This window comes from Haematobia irritans, chromosome 4, assembly GCF_050003625.1.
Source record: "Haematobia irritans isolate KBUSLIRL chromosome 4, ASM5000362v1, whole genome shotgun sequence".
Lineage (NCBI taxonomy): Eukaryota > Metazoa > Arthropoda > Insecta > Diptera > Muscidae > Haematobia > Haematobia irritans.
In genome coordinates, this window is record NC_134400.1 from 173,587,947 (window position 1) to 173,604,953 (window position 17,007).

The window sequence follows — 17,007 nt, forward strand, 5'->3', positions numbered from 1 at the left end:
ACCAAATTATTAAAATTACCAAGATTTTCCTTCCTGGGGGACTTACTGTTTTTTGTTTTGCGCAGTGTTCACAATATATTAAAGATTGGTTATTTCCAAAAAATATTTGAAATTTCTACCGATAGAATTCGTAAAAATAAACAAAAGTAAAAAATATAAGTTTCTCCTTATTTTTTCAAATGAAATCCGAAATACTGAAATAGTATCACATCTTAAGAATTAATTCCGGATCTGAAACAAAACATCTTCATTGCTTTTTTGACTACACTTTTTATGCTGCGTATGGGAATCAACTATGAGTGGAATATAAAATTTCAAAGAAAAAAAGTTCATGAACCTTTTTCCAATTAACCCTCTGTATCATAGTGTAGACTGTAGGCAACATACCGTTCGATTGCCTCAAAATTAATAGAAATAACTTCTTTAGCTCAATCACGCACTGTATCTCGTGGTTTACATACTAGCTCAGTATAAACTTGTGAAAATAGAACAATTAGGTGGCACTACTTGCTGGAAATTGACATTTCTTTACTGACTATTGGTATTTACGAAAAAGTGCCGGTTTGCTGTTCTTCAAAAAATAATAAAAAAAATTGTTTTGCTTGTGTTTTGTGTGTAATCTTGATAAATTGGAGAGGTAAGTGTTTAAGCTTTATTGTAGAATGTTCTTTTTGGACAATTTTTACGTTTTTTTATACCCTCCACCATAGGATGGGGGTATATTAACTTTGTCATTCCGTTTGTAACACATAGAAATATTGCTGTAAGACCCCATAAAGTATATAGATTCTGGGTCGTGGTGAAATTCTGAGTCGATCTGAGCATGTCCGTCCGTCCGTCCGTCTGTTGAAATCACGCTAACTTCCGAACGAAACAAGCTATCGACTTGAAACTTGGCACAAGTAGTTGTTATTGATGTAAGTCGGATGGTATTGCAAATGGACCATATCGGTCCACTTTTACGTATAGCCCCCATATAAACGGACCCCCAAATTTGGCTTGTGATTGCTCTAAGAGAAGCAAATTTCATCCGATCGGGCTGAAATTTGGTACATGGTGTTAGTATATGGTCTCTAACAACCATGCAAAAATTGGTCCATATCGGTCCACTTTTAAGTATAGCCCCCATATAAACGGACCCCCAAATTTGGCTTGCGATTGCTCTAAGAGAAGCAAATTTCATCCGATCCGGATGAAATTTGGTACATGGTGTTAGTATATGGTCTCTAACAACCATGCAAAAATTGGTCCATATCGGTCCACTTTTACGTATAGCCCCCATATAAATGGACCCCCAAATTTGGCTTGTGATTGCTCTAAGAGAAGCAAATTTCATCCGATCCGGCTGAAATTTGGTACATGGTGTTAGTATATGGTCTCTAACAAACATGCAAAAATTGGTCCATATCGGACCATAATTATATATAGCCCCCATATAAACCGATCCCCAGATTTGAACTCCGGAGCCTCTTAGAGGAGCAAAATTCATCCGATCCGGTTGAAATTTGGTACGTGGTGTTAGTATATGGTATCTAACAACCATGCAAAAATTGGTCCATATCGGTCCATAATTATATATAGCCCCCATATAAACCGATCCCCAGATTTGAACTCCGGAGCCTCTTAGAGGAGCAAAATTCATCCGATCCGGTTGAAATTTGGTACGTGGTGTTAGTATATGTTCTCTAAGAACCATTCAAAAATTGGTCCATATCAGTTCATAATTATATATAGCCCCTATATAAACCGATCCCCAGATTTGAACTCCGGAGCCACTTGGACGAGCAAAATTCATCCGATCCGGTTGATATTTGCAACGTGGTGTTAATATATGGCCGCTAATAACCATGCCGAAATTGGTCCATATCGGTCTATATATACAGTGTCAAGAAAGTGTTTCGACAATAGGATAAAACTTATGTTTTGTTCCAAAATTAAATATAATTTAATTTTAAAAAATATTTTATTATGTATTTTGCAAAGTATACATATTTTATTTTTCTCAAAACGAATTAACAACTCGATTTTTACTTCAATTATTTCTGGAATTTGAAATATTTGGCAATGTCAAAAGACTTTCTTGACATACTGTATATATAGCCGATCCCCAATCGCACAAAAATTGGTCCATATCGGTTCATAATCATGCTTGCCACTCGAGCAAAAATAATCTAGCAAAATTTGTCGAAATTTTATTCCTATAGAAAATTTTGTCAAATTTTATTTCTATAAAAAATTTTGGCAAAATTTTATTTCTGTAGAAAATGTCAAAATTTTAATTCTAGGGAACGTTGTCAAAATTTTAAATCATTTGAAAATTTAGTAAAAATTTTATTTCTATAGAAAATTTTGTCAAAATGTTATTTCTATAGAAAATTTTGTTAAAATCGTATTTCTATAGAAAATTTTGTCCAAATTTTACTAAATTTTGTCAAAATTTTATTTTGTCAAAATTTTATTTTTATAGAAAATTTTGTCAAACTTAATTATATACGTATTTAATCGGCCATTTCAAGTTTAATATATACCACGTATGGACTACGTGGTATATATTACGGTATTAGGAAGTTTTAAGATACCTTGTCATCGGCAAAAGTTACCGCAACCTAAGTAATTCGATTGTGGATGACAGTCTTCAGTAGAAGTTTCTACGCAATCCATGGTGGAGGGTACATAAGCTTCGGCCTGGCCGAACTTACGGCCGTATATACTTGTTTTGTTTTTGGTGGCAAATAATGTTTGGCAACACACCCAATTTGTGGGAGTTTCTCTTCAAATAATAAAAATAAATGAAAATTAAAAAATACGTGTATTTTATTTGTTTGTTATCATCTCCAATACAAAAAATCATACAAATCGGAGTTCATGAGTGATAGAAGGTTAAAGACTTAATTGAGTTTTAAAAAATATTCCATTAAAAGTGTAATCGATTCAACGAATTATTTAATTGAAAGAAAAATCAATCAGAAAAATTAATAGTATCAATTAATTTTTTCATTGACTTTTTTTTTATAGACTTTCAATTAATTTTTTAATTGATACTATCATTTCTGTAATTGAAGACATTTCAATTAATTTCGTGATTGAAGACAAAAAAAAAATATTTTTTTTTGTGAAATTTAAAATATTCTACATCTAATCTGGGTTTGAGTTCCTATCTTCACATATAGCTGTAAGTGTCATATATCATTCTATACATTTCGTGACCACTTAATTGAAGCAATACAAGCATGAAAGAAATTATTTAGAAAGCCTCAAAATTCACGCTATCAAGTCCAAGAGTGAATTGTTTTAGGTCGTTTCGTCATTTCTTTTATTTTGGCAAAAAAAAGCAAATATGGCTTAATGGTTACTTTGGTAATAATTCTTAAATATTGATTTCACAAAAAGGCGGCGAAAATGTTTGTTTTTTTCTCATGAAAACACATTGGATATTAAGGGCATGCAAGTAAAAATGTTATAACCTTAATGGTGGTTCATACAAAGTCCTTGATGGGTTTGTAAAATTACCTTGCCTTAAGACATTTAATTGGCTATTTTGTTCGTTTTTTAGTCTACCAACATTTACTAAATTGGAGGCCAGCAAATTTCTATCGCTGTCAACAATATGCATTAAACATAGGAATATTTAGTCTTGAACAAGTGCTAATATAAATAAATCCTTTTAACCCTTTATCAAAACCATAGTTTTACCATTTTTAAGACAGAATTTTTTGTATTAATTGTAGGTAAATGAACAGGTGTTTGAGAAGTGTTTGTGGGAACTTTTAAAACTGATGGCACTTGATTCTTCTTCAAATTAAAAGTTATTTTTGATGTCGAGGATATGCACTTAATTGTCAATGCCATAAATATATGTACGCCTTTTTAGGGAGGTGAATAAGGTTAAAGTAAATGTCGATCGATAAGAACATTAAGATTTTATGATTTTCTAAGGTGAAAATTTTATTCCTAAATATTAACTGCCCATATTTCATTTCTATACAATATTTTGTTAAAATTTTTTTAGGATAATTTGTCAAATTCTCAATAGCAAAATTTCTCAATTTCTATAGGAAAGATTCGTCAAAATTTCAGTTTTATAGGAAAATTTTCTTAAAAACTTAATTTCTAAAAAAAAATCAGTTAAATCTCATTTTTATCTTTGCAAATTTTAATTTTATAGGTAAGTTTTACAATATTTCATGGCTAGAGAAAATCAAAGGGGGTGTATTTCTATGCACTGAAAAACATATTTTCGTGAGGGCAAAGATTTCATGTCTTTAAAATACGAATGCAAATTTTGCTTAGCATAGAAGACACATTTCTCAAATATAAAAGTTTTTCCTTGTCCAAAAGTCGATAAACTTTTCAATGAAGTCGTATTGTCCTTATAATTAAGTGATTTCACTTAAAAATGGGTATATAACATGAAAGAAAATATTTTTGGGCTAAGGTCAAATTGAATTTAATAATTCAGAAAAATTCTTTAGATTTAATGAAATTGTCTTTAAATTTGTTGTCTTTTTGCATCTTGGCTACCAAGCGAAAAATCATTCAAAAATAGGACCTGTTTCTCAACACTTTATTTTAAAGACGTTTTTTACTTGAAACATAGCATAATTTTTACTGGAAGTCGAGTCTTAATTTGGAAAATAAAGTTGTCGATAACTCGTTTTTAAGGGACTTTGATGGCATATGAAGAAAAGAAAAACTGAAAAAAAAAACGAACAATTAAAATTTGCTTCCTAGAAGCAAGTACACAAAACACAAATTTAAAAGAGAATTGTGTCTTAAAAGTATCCTTACTTGTATTCTCTGATTCTTTGGCTCGGAATCAATACCAAAATTGTTAAAGTAAAGACAAAATCTTTGTCTTTACTTTCCAATGTTTTTTTTTCATTATATATAAATGACATATTTACTTCATTAACATTTATGGGAGGACATTTATATGCAGATGATTTGATGGTGGTGGTAAATGTCCGATGGAAAGTAGGGATGACGATATTATTACCACATATCTTGTATGGGCTTGAAATATTGTCCGGTGCATCCCAAGGGAGTTTGGACAGATTAAAGGTTTGTTTTAATCGAATTGTTCGTTTCGTATTCAATTTGGATTACCGTCAACATGTTACGCCTTACACGATACAATTTCTTGGCTGCTCTTTCCAGAAATTTATCTTTCTTAGATTTATCCAATTGTTGTACAGAACCATAAAGTTCGATAGTCCTCAGTATTTGAGCTCTAAATTTGTTTTTTGCAATTCGGTTAGAACTTCTGCCCTTCTTATGCCTCTGTTCCGATCACTGGTCATGCAGCGATCTTTTCAGGTAAGGGCTGTGGATTCAAAGAAACAATTCTAACTAAGCTTTGATATAATTGAACTCTTTTGGCTCACATTTGGTCATCCTTGTCTTTGGAAATAAGCAATATTTTACCAATTAAAACATTTTGTCTTTATTCGTGTTAAAAGTTGTTATAATATTGACATAATTTTTTTTAAGATTTTTCTTTAGTTAAGTTAGTTTAGTGTCATTTGTAGTACTTGTAATCATTTAGGCCCGGTGGGGCTTCTGGATTATAAATAAATAAATGACATGAAATGAACCGGGCATGCTTTGTTTTCAGTGTGTGCATTTAAAGAATAATTCACTTTTAAATGTGAGTTTTGCATACTTGATTCTAGAAGGACATGGAATCTTTTTTCAGTGTATTTCAGTGTTGAAATGGAAACAAGAATAAGGAAATGGAAATTTCCAAATTATTTATGTTCAGAAATTTCAATCTAGAATTTTTTTCTCATTTATAATTTTATAGTCAATAGCCAATGCGGTCTAAGGTACACGTGCCCGTAATATAATCTTACAAACCTTATAATACTCAAAAATAGAAGGGCTTGGCAACATGGTACTACTGGAACAACAACACATACGACATATTACGTATTTGTGAGATAAATCTGTGGCTTAAGGTAATATTTTGCACAATAAAGACAAGCTTATTATTCATAAATCTACATGACGGGTATTTAAATGACACAATACTTACATACATATATGCAATGATTGTTTGTAATGAGTCGTACGAGTGCATGAAATAAAGCATGGTGTTGTATAAATATGTTTTTTGCTTATTTGAACTGATATTTGTATTGAAAAGAAGACTTTTTATTGCATCGTTCACAATTTCATAAGCTTCCAACTGATAACGTTTTTTTTGTATTGTGAACTGTTTTGCTGACGTTTTATATACCCCCTATGAAGGGAGTCTATCTATACATACATATTATATTGAGAAAAATATTTCTATAATGATATATATGTATGATCATACTACAGCACACAATGAAAAAATATTTTCCTGCAGAAAGAAATTTTACACGAACGGAATTCGCTTTGGTTATAAGGTATTTTTTCTTACTGCCACACATATTTAAATTTGTACACTCTCCACAATTATTGTGGAACAGGTGTATTACTATGGAACCGATTTTTTCCGTTCTGGTGGAAAAAAAACATTCCGCTCCCCTCCGAACCAAAAAAGTTCACTCCGCTCCATTTACAAGGAAGCTGATATGTAATGCCAAAAGAATGGGGTAAAACTCTGGCTTCTAGGGCCATATAAATGCATATCGGGCGAAAGATATATGGGAACTATATCTAAATCTGAACTGATTTCAACCAAAATTGGCATGCATATCCAGAACCTTAATTCTACTCCCCGTGCAAGTCTCAAATATTTCCAAAGACACTATGTGTCTATCTCGTCTCCTTCTGGGTGTTGCAAACATATGCACTAACTTATAATACCCTGCTCCACAGTGTGGCGCGGGATATAAAGAGAACAGCAGTACGGTGGACAGCTTTTTTCGATGGGGATCCCCAAAATTTCGAAATTATATCCACAAAAATCCCCAACTGAAATATTTTCCCTATGAAAAATCCTCAAAGGAAAATTCATATAATTATTGTACGTACACGCAAAGAAAAAAAACGTTTGGAAAACGTGTACCGAAAACGTTTTTCTTTTGTTAGAGTTTTTTGAATTGCTTCGAAAATTTTAAACTTTTATCACCAAAAAAATTCGTTTGTTACAAAATTTTTATTTTTTCAATAAAAAAAGTTATTTTTGAAACAACAACAGAGTCCATTTCGTTTATATCAAACACTGTTTTTTCTGACTTTTGGTCTTTAATAAAACACATTTTACAGTTCAAAATTTAATATAGTACAATGTAATGTTGAACATTTTTTCGGAATCTTCCGAACATATGTAGAATGTATGTAAAAAAAAAAAAAAAAAAAAACGTTGGTCGAAGCAGGGATCGAACTCACGACCCTTGGCATGAGAGTCAGACGTAGCAACCACTGCTCCACGGTGCCAAACTAAATATTTGTTTCTGTTAAATAAACTTTGTTTATTCGGTTCGTGGGCGCCGCACGCTATGCTATATAAATATAACTTATATGGATATTTATCTATTGATGACCATAACAGGTACATAGCTCAGTGGTTAGTGTGTTGGCTTACAAAGTGCATGGTCCGCGGTTCGATTCTCCGTCCAGGCAAAAGGTAAAAAAAAAATTAAAAATTTATAAAATCGTATAATTTCTTCTACATTGTTTGTATTACAGAAAAAGGTGCTAAGAACTAAAAATCTTCGTGGAAGTGAGAAAGGTGTGAGGGAAAATGCAATTAGCCAGAAAAAAAATTTTTTTTTTGAGTTAGTCTTTATGAAATTGTTTTTACATCCTGGAAAAGAATAAACGTTTATCACAAAAATTATATACTTTTCTTCCAAATACACTTCCTTACAGCGAAAAGCAAATGAGAAACGAACTTTGTTTGTCTAAAATTTCGTTTGGGAGGAAAGAATTATTTTTTTGCGTGTATGTATGTAAATTTTATTCTATGAAGAAGGAAAACAATCTCTCATTATCGAATTCTTTAATAGGTAAGGATTTCAGCAAGTCTGTCAAGTGGTCAACTTTTGTAATCGATGTGTGTTTTGCAATAAAAATTATCGATTTATAAGTTATACTATCCCCTATATTCTGGTTTACGAATTCGCACAACGCAAAATTTTGGATTTTCAAAAACTTCTGAACCTATAACATACATCTTTTGCCAAAAAAATTCTCCCAATAAATTTCCTTATCCATAAAAACAGTGTGTAAAAATTTCGTGTATATACACTCAAAAAAATTGAACCCTATATTTCACTAAAGCCAATTTATCTCTATTGTAGCTCCACGCAGAGAAGGAATATGATCACCTCAAACATGTTTCAAGAGCAAAATGTTATTTTTGTATGGTGACCATGTAACATGTTTGTCACTAAAATGTTATTTTCTCGTCAAATATAACCTGCTTGCCGAGATCAGATACATGATTTCCGAGAAAATAACATGGTTGCGAAAACCATGTTACATGGTCACCACCCAAAAATAACATTTTGCTCTTAAAACATGTTTGTGGTGATCATATTCCTTCTCTGGGTGTCATGGAATCGTTATGTTTTGAAAAAGTTTCCATGACTTTAATAATTGCGTACGTTAGATAAGTTAACTAAAACAGAGGAAAATAATTATACACAATTTTTTTTTACTATTTTTATTGTTTGAATAAATTCATTTTACACAATAATTTAATAATTATATTTTAAGAGTTCAGTTACATAATATTATACACAAATGAAGCACAAAGATTAACTAAATTCGGGTCTCCCACAAAATAGTTTAGAATTTCTTAAAATTTGTAAATTTTACCAATAATGAACTTCATATGGCACTAAAGACATTCTTGCAATTTTGAACTCCAATTTTTTCCTTCAAACTATAAAATTTTCTTTAACAAGTGAAAAGAATTTATTATGTCTAATAAATTTTCTTTAATTTGTCGAAAAATATTTCCTTATTTTGCGTTTGTAGTACTGTTTAGTTAAAATATTCTAAAAATATTTTAAATTTTCTAAAATTAACCAAAATTTTTCTTCCTGGTGGGTTCACTGTTTTTTCAGTGTATCTTTGCAGTTCAAAAACTAGATGTTAAGGAAAATTTTGCGTTTTGCGAATTCGCAAACCAGATCATGGGGACATGTTTTATTGATTTATTTAGATTAAAATTAGGTTATTCCTATTCTTCTTACCGTCCGCAGGAACAAACGAAACAAAAGCGAAATAAAACTACAAGAAAATTTTCATGGTACTTAATAAGACGGGACAGATATATAACCCCCAAGTAATAATGGAAGTTGAGCCCTCTTCAAATTTGTTACATAAATTTGAAGCTGCGATGGGTAATAGGAACGCATATTTTCATTAATTGACGGTTTCATTTTTGTAAAGATGAGCCGACTCACTCGGTGGGGGCTAAAATCGGTGGCGTAATTCGACGGCTTCATTCTCTGACCCATAACGTTTCGGCCGAGTATAGCGTCATTTTTACTTATGACAATAAGGCTTTGCTGTGTTCATCTTGCTGTGTTCAATGGAAATAACAAACATGTGTAGTAATTTATATACACTCAAAAAAAAGTGAACTCTCTATTTCACTAAAGCCAATTTAACTTTATTTTAGTTCATGGAATTATTATGTTTGGAGAAAGTTTACTTTACTCTAATAATTTTTTGTGTACGTTAGTTAAATTAACTAAAACCGGGGGAAAAATATACTCAAATGAAGCATAAAGATTAACTAAATTCGTGTCTTCCACAAAATAGTTCAGAATTTCTTTAAATTTGTAAATTTTACCAAAATTGCGTCCATCATGAACTTCGTATGTCACTAAAGACATTTTTGCAATTTTGAACTCCAAGTTTTTCCTTCAAACTACAAAATTTTCTTTAACAAGTGAAAAAACATAGTTATGTCCAATAAATTTTCTTGAATTTGTCGAAAAATATTTACTTATTGTTATGACATCGGCGTGATGCCAACGTTTGTAATACTGTTTAGTGAAAATTTTCTACAAATATTCAAAATTTTCTAAAATTAACCGAAAGTTATCTTCCTGGTGGGTTCACTGTTTTTTCAGTGTATAAAATATAAATATGATATGATTTTATATGACTGGCTATGCTTTATTAATTCGTAAATATGATACACAATATAAAATAATTATAATATAATTTCGAGTTTGTTAATGGCTTTAACTATGAGGACTCGTTTCATATTCACGGTTGCCAAAGTTGGTAGAATTCTACCAAAAATGGTAACGTTTTTAATGCTTAGTAGATTGGTAGAATTCTTGATGGTTTGGTAGATTTTGCAAAATATTCCTCTCCAACCTACTTCACAAATTGTATATAGAAATAAAGTTTTGACAAAATATTCTATAGAAATGAAATTTTGACCAAATTTTCTATAGAAATAAAATTTAGGCCAAATTTTCTATAGAAATAAAATGTTGACCAAATTTTCTATAGAAATAAAATTTGGACCAAATTTTCTATAGAAATAAAATTTGGACCAAATTTTCTATAGAAATAAAATTTTTGACCAAATTTTTCTATAGAAATAAAATTGTGACAAAATTTTCTAAAGAAATAATATTTTGAGGAAATTTTCTATAGAAATAAAATTTTGAGAACATTTTCTATAGAAATAAAATTTTGAGAAAATTTTCTATAGAAAGAAAATTTTGACAAAATTTTCTATAGAAATAAAAATTTGACAAAATATTCTATATGAATTTTTCAAAATAAAATTGTTTTGTTTGGTAGTTTTTTTTTGTAAAATTTTCTCTAAATTTTGGTAGATTATTTATGTTTCGAGAAAACTCCATAGAAATAAAATTTTGAGAACATTTTCTATAGCAATAAAATTTTGAGAAAATTTTCTATAGAAATAAACATTTAATAAAATATTCGATATGAATTTTTTAAAATAAAATTGTTTTGTTTGGTAGTTTTTTTGGTAAAATTTTCTCTAAATTTTGGTAGATTAGTTTTGTCTCGAGTGGCAACATTTAATAGTATATATAATTATAAAAGTGCTTTTATATTGATTTTCCATTATTTCTTAATTGCCTGGAGATGTGTATATGTATATTTATAGATTGTACACAAAAAAAAAGTGAACCCTCTATTTCACTAAAGCCAATTTAACTTTAGTTTAGTTCATGGAATTATTATTTTTGGAGAAAGTTTCCTTTACTCTAATAATTTTTTGCGTAAGTTAGTTAAATTAACTAAAACCGAGGAAAAAAATATACACAAATGAAGCATAAAGATTTACTAAATTCTCAAAAAATAAAACTGAATTGTATTTTATGTTCAAGCAATTGTTTTTTTTTTATTTCTTAACTGAATTTGTTTTTGTTTTTCTTTATTTCTTTAAATTTGTAAATTTTACTACAAATGCGTCCATCGTGAACTTCGTATGGCACTAAAGACATTCTTGCAATTTTGAACTCCAACTTTTTCCTTCAAACGACAAAATTTTATGTAACAAGTGAAAAAAATTAATTATGTCTACTAAATTTTCTTGAATTTGTCGAAAAATATTTATTTTTTTGTGATATCGGCCGTTTGTAATACTGTTTAGTTAAAATCTTCTAAAACTAATTTAAATTTTCTAAAATTAACCAACATTTTTCTTCTTGGTGGGTTCACTGTTTTTTCAGTGTAGGTAATATGTCTTGTCCATTGGTTGCACAAGAAATACCCATTGACGAATTGGAACATCAAAAGCCATTTAGCGACAAAGATAAACCAAAGGGTTATGAAAGGGAAAGAAAAGATTAAACAATTGCACAAATAAATTGTTTATTCTTATTTATGGCGTCGTTGTATTTGTAATACAAATGCTGCAAATGCATGCAAAAGACAAGAGGGCATTGTACGGTGCAGCAGTAATTACAAGCCCATTGAATTTTTTGTAATTTTTATACGCCTGGTAAGTATATGCGTCATGCGTACAACTAATTTAATAAAAACAAAATAAATGAAAATAAAATAAATAAAATTCGTTATGCTCCGATATTGATTCAGCACTTTATAATGTGTTCACTTGTTTACAACTTGCACGAATATAGAAGGCATAACTGTAGATGTACTTGATACACTAATTGTGTAAACAAATCAATTAAAATATAATCTAGACAATACAACATAGTTGCTAATATAGCCGTCTTTGAAAGAATAAAACAGGTTCGAGTTGGGGTTTTATAAATAATTCTGGGAAAAATTCATACAAATAGACGCCAAAAAAGCATCGAAATTTCTTTACGCGGTAAAAATAATTTGTTTGGAAGAAAAGTATATTATTTTTGTGATAAAAGTTTACGTCTTTTCCAGAGTGTAGAAAAATGTTTCAATAAATACTACCTCGAAATTATTATTTTTTTTAATTATCTAGCTAATTTAATATCTCTGTATCTCTCTCATTTCTCCCACATGATTCATTTAGATTTGACCACTTTCTCGTCTCAAAGTATATAGAAACAGATATTCATAAATTGTTTTTGAATTTTACTATTTGGCCGAACGAAGAATCGAAGCACATACCACTAGTTTTATCAGCTAACACCCTATCCACTGAGCCAGTTAGTGCTTCTACCCACATCATACAAATTACGCATACAGTCAAGCAGATCTATTTATAGCTCAGTGTGGAATGCACACAGAAAGCGCTTGTAAAGAAACTTCATTCAAAGAAAACAGCCAACTTTAGTTGTAAACGTCTGATACTCAGTTTCTTACAAACGATCTTACTCTAAAGTAATATCATGTTCTCTTACGAAAAAATTTCGCAATTGAGCAATTCGTAAACACCCAAAATGAAAATAATTTTCCAACTAAAGTGGAAAATTAATTTCATATAAAGTTAAGCTGAAATTGAATCATTTGGTTTCATATTCTTCATCTCCAATAGTCCATAAACTGTTTGAAATCTCTCAACTAAATATCAGAGTGATCAAGATTTACTTAATATTGGTATCTACCAACGAAGGAAATACTGGATTGGTAACACTGTTTATATGTCCTAACGTATTAAACGAGAAATAAATTATTCTTTATGAATTTATCTTTCTTTGTCCAGCGTAAAAATGTCAAAGAATAATGATAACCGTTACAGTACATAGAGACTCTAGTAGTTACTATACTTGTTTCCAATAATACTAATGAAAGCAAATAAATAAACGACACGTGATTAGTTCTAGAATTCTGAAAAGTCCAACCTATAAACATTAGTAAGGTGTTCCTGTTAAAGAAAAGAACAATTAATCTAATCAAGACAATCATATTTTTTATTTGTTTATTTAAAGTTCTTGTCAGTTCTACAATGAAAATGTGTTGTAATAATCATGATAATGTGTGTCCTAATATTACGGATGCTGATATAACATATCCTAACCACAAATTCTTCTTATCGTCAAAATATTATTATTTCTTTTAATTTGGAAATTAATCTGATTTTAAGAATTTCCCCACGATTGAGGAAAATAGACATTTCATGTTTACCAAAATCGACTCTTAGTCGATCAGTCACCTTCGAAATTGTAGCCAAACAATTATTGTTTACCATATGTCTTTCGCTGCAAGGAAGAAAAGCATAAACTTTTTGTGAAAAACGTTGACCCTTTTACAATTTCTTTCAATTTTTGAAATCATAAAAAACGAATGTTTTTCCAGGTATTATTTAATATAATAAAATGCTTAAACTCAAAACAAACAAAAAATATTTAATCTTCATTCATATCCTTCTCACTTTCACAGGTTGGCTGATAAGTTTAACAGGTTGGCTGATAAGTCCCCGGTTTGACACATAGGTTGCGTCGCTAGTATTAAATGCATATTATTTTTATATAGTACCAACCTTCAAATGATTCGTGTCAAAATTTGACGTCTGTAAGTCAATTAGTTTGTGAGATAGAGCGTCTTTTGTGAAGCAACTTTTGTTATTGTGAAAAAAATGGAAAAAAAAGGAATTTCGTGTTTTGATAAAATACTGTTTTGTGAAGGGGAAAAAAACTTGGCTTGATAATGTGTTTGCGGACTCTGCCCCAGGTAAATCAACAATAATTGATTGGTATGCAAAATTCAAGCGTGGTGAAATGAACACGGAGGACGGTGAACGCAGTGGACGCTCGAAAGAGGTGGTTACCGACGAAAACATCAAAAAAATCCACAAAATGATTTTGAATGACCGTAAAATGAAATTGATCGAGATAGCAGAGGCCTTAAAGATATCAAAGGAACATGTTTGTCATATCATTCATCAATATTTGGATATGCGGAAGCTCTGTGCAAAATGGGTGCAACGTGTTGATGATTCTGAGCGGTGTTTGTAGCTGTTAACTCGTAATACACCCGAGTTTTTCCGTCGATATGTGACAATGGATGAAACATGGCTCCATCACTACACTTCTGAGTCCAATCGACAGTTGGCTGAGTGGACATCGACCGGTGAACCGTCTCCGAAGCGTGGAGACTCAAAAATCCGCTGGCAAAGTAATGGCCTCTGCTTTTTGGGATGCGCATGGAATAATTTTTTATCGATTATCTTGAGAAGGGAAAAACTATCAACAGTGACTATTATATGTCGTTATTGAAGCATCGCGGCAAAACGGCCCCATATGAAGAAGAAAAAAGTGTTGTTCCACCAAGACAACGCACCGTGCCACAAGTCATTGAGAACGATGGCAAAAATTCATGAATTGGGCTTCGAATTGCTTCCCCACCCACCGTATTCTACAGATCTGGCCCCCAGCGACTTTTTCTTGTTCTCAGACCTCAAAAGGATGCTCGCAGGGAAAAAATTTGGCTGCAATGAAGGGGTGATCGCCGAAACTGAGGCCTATTTTGAGGCAAAACAGAAGGAGTACTACCAAAATGGTATCAAAAAATTGGAAGGTCGTTATAATCGTTGTATCGCTCTTGAAGGGAACTATGTTGAATAATAAAAACGAATATTGACAAAAAAATGTGTTTTTCTTTGTTAGACCGGGGACTTATCAGCCAACCTGTTAGTTCTCAACGCTAATAATAATAAAAACAACTCGATTTTGCAAATTTTTCGAATTTTACTTTCTTCCAGACCGCCATACAGTTTGTAAGCAAACACACTATCCACTAGGCCATGTAGTTGTTATTGTTTTCAACAAACAACAACGCACAAGCAACACATACAGAAGTTCTACTAATATGCCACAATATGTTGGGCACACACAAGCCGATCTAAAGAAACTTTATTTCAAGGAAATAAACCATTTTAGTTCTTACAAATACAACTTTTGGAGACGGAAATAATGTAATTTTATATTCCAAACATTTTCACCAGATTTCGAAAGAGTGTTCTCCATTACATTGTACTATATTAAGTTTTTACTGCCAAACCTCCCGTTGTACAAACGTATTTTTGTTTTGCGTATAGACCAAATTGTAGGACACACTAAATCAGATTTATTTAAGGGAAAAAACTTCTAATGTACACAAAGTCAACTGTAATATGGTATTATTCTTTTTGCAATATTTTTTTATAAAACTATGAATTATTATTGCTTGGGGGAACGCATCTTATTGCAGATCCTTACAGAAATCTCAGGACAGGATAATCAAATTACTAATGAACAAGAATAATAACGCACAGAATAATGACGTGCAACATAGAAGAGGGATATTGCGGAACTTTATGCAGGAAGAAAGTCTACTAAATGTCCGAAGTATCTATCTGCTGACACTATCTACTGAATTTGGAGAAGATGAAAGATTCCTAAATAAAATACATCATCCACAAAATACAAGAAGAAAAACGGAAGGACGATATGAGATACCGAAACACAAAAATAATTACGGAAAGAATTTAATAGCATATCAACTTCCAACTTTCTTAAACACTTTACCGCTTGATGTAATAAATATTATAAATAATTATATTAAGAAGGCAAGGATTAAACAATTGTTATTACAGTCTCAATGAAATACAAAATAATATGTGAAATAATTTTGAATATTGTAATTTAATAGTTAAGCAAAGCATGAATTTCCATTGTACATTATGTAAAGTAAAGAAACTTTCCTGCAGACAAGCCGAATGGTTTCGCGGTATGTATACGTTGTTCATATTCTCAATAAAAAAAATTCACGAAATACAAACAACTGTATTAAAAGAACAATGCACGCGTATTTAAATTTTTTCTAAACTTTACTATGCAATTTGAGTTGGTGAAAAATACTTTTAAAACTAACACCTACCTCTTGTTATACGTTCTAAAGACGACCATTTTAATTTTTGCGGCCTGTCGTGGTTAAGTCCAATATGCGCCTGGAATGTGAAAGCACAAGGTAAAAATCAGTTTCAAACGAAAATAATTTCAGTAGAGTAGATTGTAAAAATGTAAAATAATATAAGGGCTGTTTTTTAGTATTAATACAAAATTTGTAAGAGCTATCCAGAACATCGTTACAGTTGCGTTCTATCAAGAACAACATCTCATCACTGAAAATCTCGCCGGTATTGCCAGCTGAAATTTGCACAAAGTGACGTTTCTTCTATTCCCGAAATTTTGTATTGTTAAATTAGATGCCATTAAAAGTTTAAATATTTATTATTATTTCAGTTATTCATACCTTAATAATGAAAGATGAATTTTACATGGTTTTGCCATATGGCAGCCCGTGCATTGATTTCGGACCTCTTCAATTGTGATGCTATTTCAGTATTTCGGACTGAAAAAAAATAATAAAAATCTTTAAATTTCTAGCAGTTTTTGTCCTCATTTCATTTTATATGCGATACAATTTTATATTTGTTGTGAAAAGATTTTTATTTATTATCTTAAACTTATTTTACATCCACGTGGCTTATTTAGTTATTAGGTCTTTTTCCTGTAATGTAAGAAATTATATGACTTTATAAATTCTACCATTCCTCCAGACGACGAACCGCGGACCTTACAGTTTGTTAGCAAATACGCTACCCAGTGCACAATGTAGCTCTTAATGTCATCAACAAACAATTATCGCTATAACCATCAACACACAAGCAACGCATACAACCAAGCAGTTCTACTTTTA

At 30.9% G+C, this 17,007-nt stretch overlaps 1 protein-coding gene across 31 annotated transcripts in view; it reads right to left on the reverse strand.

Moving 5' to 3' along the window:
• Atat (alpha-tubulin acetylase) overlaps positions 1-17,007 on the reverse strand; it is a 106,993-nt gene that overhangs the window by 49,427 nt on the left and 40,559 nt on the right. For 14 of the 31 annotated variants that reach the window (XR_012722411.1, XM_075308634.1, XM_075308639.1 and 11 more), the window contains one exon: positions 16,186-16,255. The exons of 10 other annotated variants lie outside the window; for them this stretch is intronic. The gene's annotated coding sequence lies outside the window, so the exon portion shown is untranslated. Of the gene's footprint in view, positions 1-16,185; positions 16,256-16,560; positions 16,660-17,007 lie in introns of all 31 variants that reach the window. 7 more of the 31 variants (XM_075308638.1, XM_075308636.1, XM_075308631.1 and 4 more) reach the window with 1 other exon arrangement.